The 11095-nt window shown below is 43.5% G+C and overlaps 1 non-coding gene across 1 annotated transcript; it reads left to right on the forward strand.

Annotated features, from left to right (window-relative positions):
* The first annotated feature begins 2008 nt into the window (after positions 1–2008).
* On the forward strand, positions 2009–2080 carry TRNAW-CCA. Its single transcript has one exon. It is a non-coding gene; the product is annotated as a tRNA-Trp (tRNA).
* The last annotated feature ends 9015 nt before the right edge of the window (positions 2081–11095 follow it).

Here is an 11095-nt window from a genome sequence, read left to right on the forward strand (position 1 = left end):
TATACAAAGGTAGTAAGGTGAAAATTTCTCTGGCAAATATCTCACTCCTCTTTCCCAGGACAGGTGACAACATTGTCATCCCAGCAGGCCCAAGTTGGCTTTGACATCTGCGACAAAAGGGGAGAGAGCTGGTCACACTGCAGGAGGGACTTCAGCCAGTGAAGCTCTTCATCACCTTCTGTTCTACCAAGAGTTGACCGTCCACTTGTATCCCCAGTGACTGATGATAAGCATGACAACAAACTTCTGACCAGTCAATCCTAAAGGAAATCAAGCCTAAATATTCATTGGAAGGACTGATGCTGAAGATCCAATACTTGGGCCAGCTGATGCGATGAGCCTACTCATTGGAAAAGACTCTGATGCTGGGAAAGATTGAAATCAAAAGGAGAAAGGAACAGGAGAGGATGAGATGGTTAAATAGCATCATCGACTCAATGAACATGAATTTGAGCAAATTCTGGCAGATAATGGTTGACACAGGAACCTGGTGTGCTGTAGTCCACAAGATCACAAAGAGTCATACAAGACTTAGTGACTGGACAGCGACAACAGAAACTTCTCACTGAGCCTGAGTCTTTAACTTAGGCCAGCCCACACTCTCATGCTCCACAGGACCTTTAACAGGGTCATCTTTGTCTTGTTGAAAGCAAACATTCTTAACCCACTGTTGTCAACTCACCAATTATTTCTTGCTTCTTATTATACATCTTTGTTTACTCAGCTCCTGACCTTTTGATTTCAATTCCCAAACCCCACATTCACTTCTTATATGTAAGAAATGCTTAGACTTAATTTGACTTGATTCACGGATGTGGTTTTGGAATCACCTTCTAGATCCAACATCAAGCATCAGCAAATTTGGCTCAAGCCCCTGGGGCTGACCTGGCTGTGGCAGACCAAATACTGCTCCACCCTGGTCCCCTTGTTGGTTTTCACTGAGGTTTCCTCTGATCATTGATAATCTGGGGAACACAGCCTGGACTTCATGACAGTCCATTTGGGAATAACATTAGCTCAACTTCATTCCCTTCAGAATCTGGGCTCCTTATCTTTGATTTGTGCAGAGAGCACTGTTGTACCCACCCTCAATTCCCACCTCCATACTAGAGAAGGACTTGACTAGAAGGAGTGATCTGCATATTTTTGGGGAAGTTATGTCCTTGCTCTTTGCTTAGTAAACCCAATTCTTAAGAGTAGAGTCCAGACCTGCTTCTCCTCCCCCACTTACTTAGCTTTTGAGTCAGTGAGGATTCAGCCTAGAAGGCATTCAGGCGACCTTTACTCAGTAGTGAGTAGAGCTTCAAACCATGCTGCCCTTGCAACTGTGTACCCATTGCACAGGGGTATTTAGCTCTCTGGGTGCCCAGCACAGCATCAGACTACAGCTTCGCTAGCCTGCACCTTGGATCTAACTGTCTCCTGTCCAGCTCTCTGGTTCTTGATTTTACCTTGGATCTGGCTGTTCAAGCCCTTATGGCTGTGTCTTACACATTCTATATCTACCATCTCTCTGATCTGTGTAATACTTCTGTGAGCCTTCACACTTACTCAGATGGCCCTTTCAGATCGATAACTTAGATTCTGGTCATATGTCAGAAAATGTTGCCACCTAGAAAACCAACCCAGACCCCTTGGGTGATATTACATGAGCCAGACGACATCTGACTATGTCTCCTGGATTTGGGCCGATAGCCTCTTCCTTCAGGAAATCAACTGTCTTGTCTTGGGTGGTTTCTCCAAGAAAAGTCTCAGCTCCCCCCATCACTCCCACACCCCTAGGGGCTTTTAGAACTCCTCATGGCCCCGCCAAGATGGATAGTAATCTCATCTCCTCAGATACGGCCTTTCTTGGACTATTAAATTGTCAGATTTAACAAGGACATCAGGTTTACTCATCAGATTGGCAAAAAAGAACATGATTGACAATGCTCAGAAAGGGTGTAGGGAAACATATACTTTCAGACAGCGTTTGTGGAAGGGAATATTAACACAACTCTACTGGGCTTCCCTGGTAGCTCAGAGGTTAAAGCGCCTGCCTCCAATGCAGGAGACCTGGGTTAAATCCCTAGGTTGGGAAGATCCCCTGGAGAAGGAAATGACAACCCACTCCAGTATTCTTGCTTGGAGAATCCCATGGACAGAGGAGCCTGGTGGGCTACAGTCCACGGGGTCGCAAAGAGTCAGACACGACTGAGCGACTTCACTTTCACTTTCACTTTCACTTTTCACTGTTTTTGGAGGGCAGCTTGAAAATATGTATCGGAACTTTGACCTCAACAATTTTCTTTCTAGGAATTTATCAGAGAGTTCATTGGGCAAAATTTCAACACATACATGTAAGAGAATGCTTCTTTCAATGATGTTACTGATAGCAGGAAAAGATATGAGATTTGTTAAATAATTTATGTGACATTTATACAAAGGAATGCATGGCAACCATTAAACAGCTTGTTATAAAGCAAGGTGAATTGATAGAGAAAGATGTCCACACCATATTGCTGAGTAAAGAAGCAATTTACACAATAGCTTGTCTAAGATAATCCCAGTAATGGACTTTAGATATATACACACTTATTCATGAAGCTCCCAGTCTAGGGGAGGATGGTAGATAGAAATACCCCCTAAACCCCAAAAAAGACAGTTATGGGATTTCATGGTATATAAGTCATTAGAGAAATGTAGGAAAGAGCATCTAAGGGGCCCAGGGAAGCCTTCCTAAACAGTGACTGTTAAGCTGGGAACTGAAGGTTTCAGAGGAAGATGCAGAGACCCAATTGGAGGTGTTTAGTAAATGGTTTGATCCTTGGGCTTCCCTGGCAGCTCAGACTGTAAAGAATTCACCTACAAGGCGGAAGACCTGGGTTCAATTCCTGGGTCGGGAAGACTCCCTGGAGAAGTAAATGGCAAACTATTCCGATATCCTTGCCTGGAGAATCTCATGGACAGAGGAAGAATTCACTTACAAGGCAGAAGACCTGGGTTCAGTTCCTGGGTCGGGAAGACTCCCTGGAGAAGTAAATGGCAAACTACTCCAATATCCTTGCCTGGAGAATCTCATGGACAGAGGAACCTGGCAGGCTACAGCACATGGGATTACAAAGAGTCAGACATGACTGAGAGTGACTAACACTTTTTCACACATGGGCCTCGAAACATAGCCATGACTCAGATCTTCTGCTCTAAACACCGGGTTACAGGCCACTAGCCACAGTGGATGCAGAAAATATCATTAAAATGAAGCGCATAGATGGGCCATTAGACAACAGGTGGGCTCGGATGGAAGCACTGAACTTTGGCCTAATGCCTATTGTCTGAGGCAGAGGGACGCTCCACCTTCTTTAAGTGACTTTCTAAGTCCTTCTCTCACCTGCCCTGCTGTGCCCTACAGCAAAATGACACTTAGTCACACAATCTATTCCATAGTTAAACTTGCACTTTATTAAAATTGCTCTGAATAACTCTGGGGGGAAAATTGTATCCGTCTCCATTCATCTTCAATGGCTTTTACACCTCACTCGACACAACTGTCTCCTTTGATTAAATCTCCATTAAGGCTCTGTTCCATATTCAGTAGCTCTATAAGCCAATTAACCCACTGTTCCATGGGTTAGGATGAAGAGCAGTGCTTCTTAGAGAGAAGAGAGGAAGGGAGGGAGGAAGAGTGAGATAGGAAAGGGAAATGTATCTCCCTTTCTAGAGCTACAGTTAATCAGTGTTTATCATCATGCTCTCATTTCTCCACATGGAATCAAAGGAAATGGCAGGGACGTTGCCAGAAAGATGCGATGTCAGGGCTGGGAAGTCCAAGTTCGCCTGGTGCATTATGCCAGACTCCGTAGAGGGGATGTCGGTGTCCTGAATGGAGTGATGTTTGGGAGCATTCATGCACCTCTCAATCTCTTCCTCTCCTTGCTCGTTCAGAATCCCCAGGAGTGCTCACCCCCAGGCTCAGTTCCCCAAGACCCTGCCCAGGTCTGCACAGTAAAAGCCTAGTCTCCACTAGTGTGAGTCTAACCTAGTCTCATGGCCCTAGACCTTGGGTCTGGAGGTAGGGGGATTAGTTATCTCTGAACCACCAAGTTACTGCCTGCCCATGAACTGCCCCTCCTCATCCCTGGCTTCCATCTGGAGACTTGGCTAGTGCCCCAAGCCTGTGGAAGGCTGGGGCTCCTATCAGCCTCTGATTTCCAGAGTGGGTTCAGGGGCCCTATCTGGCTCTCCATCTGGCTCTCTTTCTTTCCTCGGAGGATAGAACTTGTTCTCTGTTCCTGGCCATGGGATGCAGGTCTGCCCTGAAAAGATGGCATCTGCCCACATTTTGGTGTTGTCTGAAGCTGGTGAATCCAGCTGTTTCTCAGTGCCCCACTGACTGCATGAACATGACTTATTTGGGACCTTAAATGCCTCCATAGCCTGGATCCATGGCTAGGCTGAATGAAGCGGCTTTGAATAAGAATTCATGTCAGGTCTTGCACTGAGGTCAAATACTCATGAATAAGATAAAAAGACTCAGAGTCAAAAGACAAAGGTAGGGTTGGAGTCAACCCAAGGCCAGGATAAGAGAACAAGCTGATTCAGACCTGAGTCTTTCTAGCTGCTTGGAATGGATCTACCAGCTCTAGGCTCTACCTACCTTATGTCAAGAAAAATGGAAGTATCCACCTAGCAGACTGCCCAAAACTCTCTGTCCTCTAGCCTACGTGGCCTTGAGAAATCTCTTTCAGCTGTTTCTGTGTAGAGATGAGGTTATGAGGGAGTCACGGGCCTAAGGACTCGTGGGGGCATCTGACTGCATCTCTCTGAGCCTTCCCAAAGGGACTGGGTGGAGCAGGCTGGCATGAGCGTCTGGAGTCCATAAGCCTAGTCCTCTGACCCACGGTGGAAGTTGAACTATTGTTCTGTTCCGGACTCAGCAGGGTTGGTCTGTTCTTCCAGGGCGTCCCAACATTTCCCCAGACCTCCCTTAACTCATACAGATTTGCTGTAGGGGCAGGGGTCTGCTTCTCGTCTCTGGTCACCTCTGACTTGCCCCAGGTTCTGCTCCTCTGCGTCCGTGCTCTTTGACACTGAACTTCTCTGCAGTTGAAGATTTGTGCGTGGCCCTTTTCCTGGGGCTTAGCGTTTTGGTCCCTTCCCTGGGATAGCACAGAGGAACGCTTCTTTCATTTCAGCATTGGCTCTCACCTCCCCTTGCAGACCTGATGGATTCTAGATATCACAGGCTGGATCCCATGTCTCAGGTCAGCATCCTCCCGGGACAAATCTGTCTGCTGGGGCTGCCCATGAAACTAGTGTGTTGAGAAGTAGCATTGGTACAGCTTCTGGAATGAAGGAGGTACTTCTCTGCATGCTGAACCTCCATGATGATGGGCTTTGCTGTAACATGTACCTAATTTTCTGCCTCGGCTCAATATAAACTTCATATATATAACCATACCAGTAAGAAATATTTACAACAAATATAACAGAATAAAAAAGGAGAAAAGTAATAGATGAATATTTTTATGATGTTGGCATAGCATTTGAGAAGGGGAAAACAAATATCTACAGCATGTTGCAGTAACAAATAATAATATTATGGTTTTATCTTCCTGATTAATTCTTTAGTTCAAAGACAATTAACAATTAAAAGGAAAAGATGAATCTCAATTTTAAAGATGTTATTCAAATGCAATACAGATGATGTAAAAATTATACTCACCAAACAAAAATTATTGCACCTTGCAATTTTCACTGTCTTTCACTGTTTTAAATTTTAAATGCAAATTAAACTTCAAGTGGTCATATAGAATGTCAGAATTGAAGTAATGTTATTTTTTTTATCTTTACCATTTCTGTGCTTATTTCTAAAAATTTACCATTTAAATACAGGGATATGAGGTAACTCAGGGCTTGGAGACAGGAAATGTGCTTGAAGAAAAGTGGGATGAGTTCAAATCCTAAGAATTTACTCCTGAAATGAACACATGGAGCCAAATTTGTTTGCATTGGGGGCCATTTGTATAACCAGAGCTTCTCCAAATTAGTGCCATGTGGAACACAATGTTTATTAAAGTATATGTAATAAAAATGTGCTAAATGTAAGCTTATTGCATATATATCATTATTATTAAAGCTCAACTGTAGCATAACAATTGTTTAGAGCCTGACCAATAAAGACTTTGTCAAAGGGGTATATTTTACCACTTACATTGTTTAGACTTGCTGGTGAATGGTGGTAATAAAATGCAGACCAACTTTTAGTCAATTTTATTATTATTTTTTTACTGTTTATTACTGGATTTTGTTGTTTTTACTGTTTTTTTGTTTGTTTGTTTTGTTTTACTGTTTCTTACTGTAGGCAATGTTCCCTCTACTGTCTGCACCTGGGGCAAACTGCCCCCCAACACTACCCCTGAGATACTCTGATTAGAGTGGGTCCCCCATTGGAAAGAAGAGCTCACTTTGGGCTCAGGGTAAGGAAGCGTGTTCTGACTGTCAGAGCTCTCCAAGATGGAGTGGGCTGCCTCCGGAAGCAGTAAATCTCCTGTCATGAAAGGTGCTCAAGCATAAGATGACCTTTAAGGTCTTTCCAAGTTGGGGACTCAGTGACTCCATGAATCAGAATGATGTAGCCTCCTTCCGTCCTTGGGTGTGTTGGGGAATTAGCTGTGTCTGAGGCATGGGTACCCGCTGTGTCTCATTCAAAGAGACACAACCCCAAATTCTAGAGTCACTCCTCGCCCGCTTCCACTCACAACCTTCACTGCTGTCAGCAACTAGCTGCGCTGCCCGTTGGCAGAGGCAGACGATTCCTGACTCCTGGTCAGAGCAAAGAGGGGCGAGCCTGAGCCCCCGCAGGACTGTCCTAAAGAACATGGTGAGTCAGATGCCCGGACGGGGCTTCCTTGCTGACCTGAGTCCTTCTCTCATTCTGGAGCTCCTCCTCCCAGCCTCAGCCCTGGGAGGACAATGTATACCCTGCTGTTTGCAGCTCAGAGAATAAAGCAATTGTAAAGAAGGAGTATCGATCCTAAATTCCTGTCCTTGAATTCCCCAGTGGGAGACTCCCATTATCTCTCTAGCACAAGGTACATTATTAATGGATTATGCTTTTAGCCAGTAAAGGTCATTTTTAAATACTTTTAATGATTCCAACCTGGATTTTCTTTCCGGAGATAGCATTTTCAAGACTCTGGCTGTGAATACCAGCAGACAGAGAATGGATCACAACCAGAGGCGGCATCTGAAGGTGTGTGCCTCATCCTGGGGAAACACACTCATCTGCGTATGCACTGGGCAAGGGTTTGCTGACACTGCTCTGGGTCACATGCAGTGCTGGCCACCAGAAGTCCAGAGACGTGGGAGCTGCCGGTACCCTCAAGACAACAGCAGGCTGCCCAGGACAGTCAGACCTGCACATAAACAAAGACCACAGTGTAGATGAATGCATGCACTGATGCAGGTGTGGGAAAACACTATGAGAGCTCAGTGGATTCGCTAAGGTGGCTTTATGCATTGAAAGAAATGAAACCGATGCTGGATGGAGTCAGTGGAAGATACTGGGGTATCTTTTGGAAATCAAGGAGGAACTTGATCATCAGGCTCATAGGGCAGAATGGCTCTGGGGAACTCAACAAAGGGAGTTTAAGAACTCCTCATTAGGGACTTCCCTGGTGGTCCAGTGGTTAAGACTTTGCCTTCCAGTGCAGGGGGTGTAGGATCAATCCCTGGTTGGGAGCTATGATCCCACATGCCTTGCAACCAAAAAGCCCTAATATAAAACAGAAGCAATTTTTATAACACAGCCAATAAAGACTTTTAAAATAGTCCACGTCAAAAAGAAAATCTAAAAAAAAAAAAAAAAAAGAACTCCTTTTTAGAGAGCTGCAATGTCTGGATTCTCTTCTCCTTTTTAGAGAGCTGCAATGTCTGGATTCTCTTCCAATGACTCCTCCCTCCTCCAATCCCCACATCACTCCATTAAAATTTCAAATCCCAAGAGAAGAAATCTGATTGATCTAGTTTGACTCAGGGTTTGTCCGCTTTATACTGGAGCAGTTCCCAGAGGAAGGACCATTGTTGTAAGGCAGCCATCACAAGTGAAGAGAGGCAGTAACTATTGCTCTCTGCAGGATTGGAGAAGGCTGTTGGAGATTCTGCCATTAACATTAAACTTTGCAAGACTGGTCCAGGCAAAAGGAAATAGTATGTGCAAAATCCTGGAAGGATCATAGATCAGGGCAGATGTGTAGAGTTCTGCATACCTCTATGTTACAGGAGCTACCACAACCCAGGGCTGTATAAACTCTGCACCCTAACCTTAACTGCCTGGGTTTGGATCCTGTCTCAGCTACTTACTAACTTTGGAACCTGGGGTTTCCACCCTTCATGCCTCAACTTTGATAGGATTTATCCCATAGAATGGCAGTGTAGAGGGAATGAATTAATCCACGTGAAGGATATGGATTAGTGCCTGGCCCACAGCCAGCATTATGTTGGTTATTATTATCATGGATGGAGCATTGAGTAGGGAAGTGAGGAAGGTCACTAACAGTTAGGACCACATCCTTGTAGGCTAGTTGTCTGCAAAGCACCAGATGTTCCCTGGAGAGTGTGAAGAAAATAGCAGAACCATGCTATGATTTGTTTTGTCTCATTTTGAAAATGACAAAGAAACTAAGCTTTGAAAGAGTTTAATAAATGGAGTGACATCATTTTTCTCCCTTATCCACTCATCAAATAATTGTTTGGCTCCTGGGGTGCATGAGGTCTCCTGAGGAAGGAGTGGGAGTTTCTCCATGCTGAAGACTGCGAAGGCAGCCCCCTTACCACTTTCAGCTTGATGAACCATAGAGCAGTTGACGTGGGCTGGCAGAGTGTAATATCTTAAGTGGTAGAATCTTTCAGAATTCTGTAAGGAGAAAGAGAGCAATCTTGTGCCACCCAGAGGGTCTCCTGCTGGCTCATTGAATTTAACGATGAGAGATATTATTTTCTTTTATGAAAAAACAAGTTTTCCAAATTTGCTGACCTTTTCAGGGATGACAGGTAGCGGTTGCTATTAGATATGTTCAAAAAGTAAACATCTGTAACCCGCCCTCTTAAGACAAAAGCGACATTTTAACAATGAGTGAGAAAAGAACTGCTTTTTGAAAAAGGTTTCCACAAAAGAAAGAACATGTGAAAGTGTATGTTTGAAGTGTTTCCACCATTATGTGATCTTATTGCCTAAAATATTGGCAGTGTGTCATTTACATAAAAATTGTCATATCTGCATTTAATAAAAGCTTAGAATTTTCTAAAATGTTAAAAAAAATCTTCCAGATAAAGAATTCTAGAGGGCTATGAACACACTTTTTCAAAATGTAAAAATGCCACAGCTTGTGATTTGTTTGCAGAAGCAACTGATTTCTCTGTGGAATATGGAAATCTGCCAGCCAAATGCCCAAGATAGCCTCTGTATAATTGGTAGGTGAGACTGGAAAATGGAGTGGATATGTAGAAAGTGCAGCCAATAATATACTTCTTCTGTTTTGATTGCCAGGTCTATGGGGTGCCTGTCTTTCAATTTGTCAAGTCACTAAAACTATGTACAAAATAAACATATTTTCAACTTAAATGACATTAAAACTTAAATGATATTAAATGATATTTTCAACTTAAATGATATTAAAAAGTGCTAAACAAAGATTTTAAAAAGCAACAAAGCATTTACAATGAACAATTGCATTGCTCTAATTGTTCTATTTTGTGGTCCGAGATTTTTATATGTAAAATATACTTCATAGTTTTCCGCTTCACGTATTTTATCCTTGAAAAGTTTCTTCTTTGCAAAATTTCCACAATACATTAACATACTACAAGTATGTAACTTGTAAATAAATGAATAAATATCTTTATAGTGCAACTGCTTCCTCAATACCTTTTTATTGATGGGGTGTTGATCATGAAGTTTGGAGACTTCTATAGGAATGGACATCTTAAGGAGAATAACATATGAGGGTGATGTGAATATGTTTATATTTTAGAGAGTTGCATTTGGCAGCATGGTGAAGGATGATCAGCTTTGCCAGCCCAAGTCAAACATATTCCATTAATCAAATCTCAGTTCCTATTAACTACCCCAGGAAACCTTCCCTGATTTCCCCAGACTGGCTTGGGTACCTCTCTGTGCGTGCTAAGTCACTTCAGTCGTGCCCGACTCTGCAACCCCATGGACTGTAGCCCACCAGGCTTCTCTGTCCAAGGGATTTTGCAGGCAAGAATACTGGACTAGGTTGCCATTTCCTTCTCCAAGGCATTTTCCCAACCCAGGATTTGAACCTGCATCTCTTATTTCTTGCACTGAGTAGCAGGTTCTGCCACAGTACTTGTCCTTTTCATGGTAAAGCTCTGATCACACTGTTTTGCAATTGCTTCTTTACTTGTCTATGTGCTACTCTGACTACTATAGAAGGCAGAGAACTGGTGTTTGACTTTTGTTTCTGACTTGTAGAAAGTACTCTATCAATACTTTTGAATAAACCACGTAGAATTTGACAGGGGTGATTGGAAGGAGAGTTTGGAAATATTTGAGATCAAATATTTCAAAACAGAGAGGTTTACCCTGGGCCCACGGATGCTTCTTCTTTGCTTTCATAATGTTTCCAAAAATTTTAATTAGCTGCTAACTTCAAACATTTGGAGTTCCGTGGAAATGTCTGGATTTTCAATTTCTTTTGAAAAGTCAGAGGAGCAGGCATCTGGATCCATATTCCTCTAGGGCAGCATCAGGTGGAGCTGTGAAGCTGTTGCTTCCTGTAGCTGGGGCATGCAGGCTCCAGGTCAACCCAGCACTCTTTTGAGTTACTTGCCTGAACCCATCAGGCATTTGAGTTGGTGATGTCTGCTTTAGAGAGGTGTGCATTTTAAAAGGGGCAGTGCTTAATCAAAGAAAGAGAACTACTATATGGGGCATTTCAGGCACGAGTGTGTGTGTGCATGCTTAGTTGCCAAGTTGTGTCTGACCCTTTGTGACCCCAAGGACCATAGCCTGCCAGGCCCCTGTGTCCATGGAATTTCTCAGGCAAGAGTACTGGAGTGGGTTGCCACTCCCTTCTCCAGCAGATCT

The sequence above is a fragment of the Cervus elaphus genome, chromosome 20, assembly GCF_910594005.1.
Source record: "Cervus elaphus chromosome 20, mCerEla1.1, whole genome shotgun sequence".
Classification (NCBI taxonomy): Eukaryota; Metazoa; Chordata; class Mammalia; order Artiodactyla; family Cervidae; genus Cervus; species Cervus elaphus.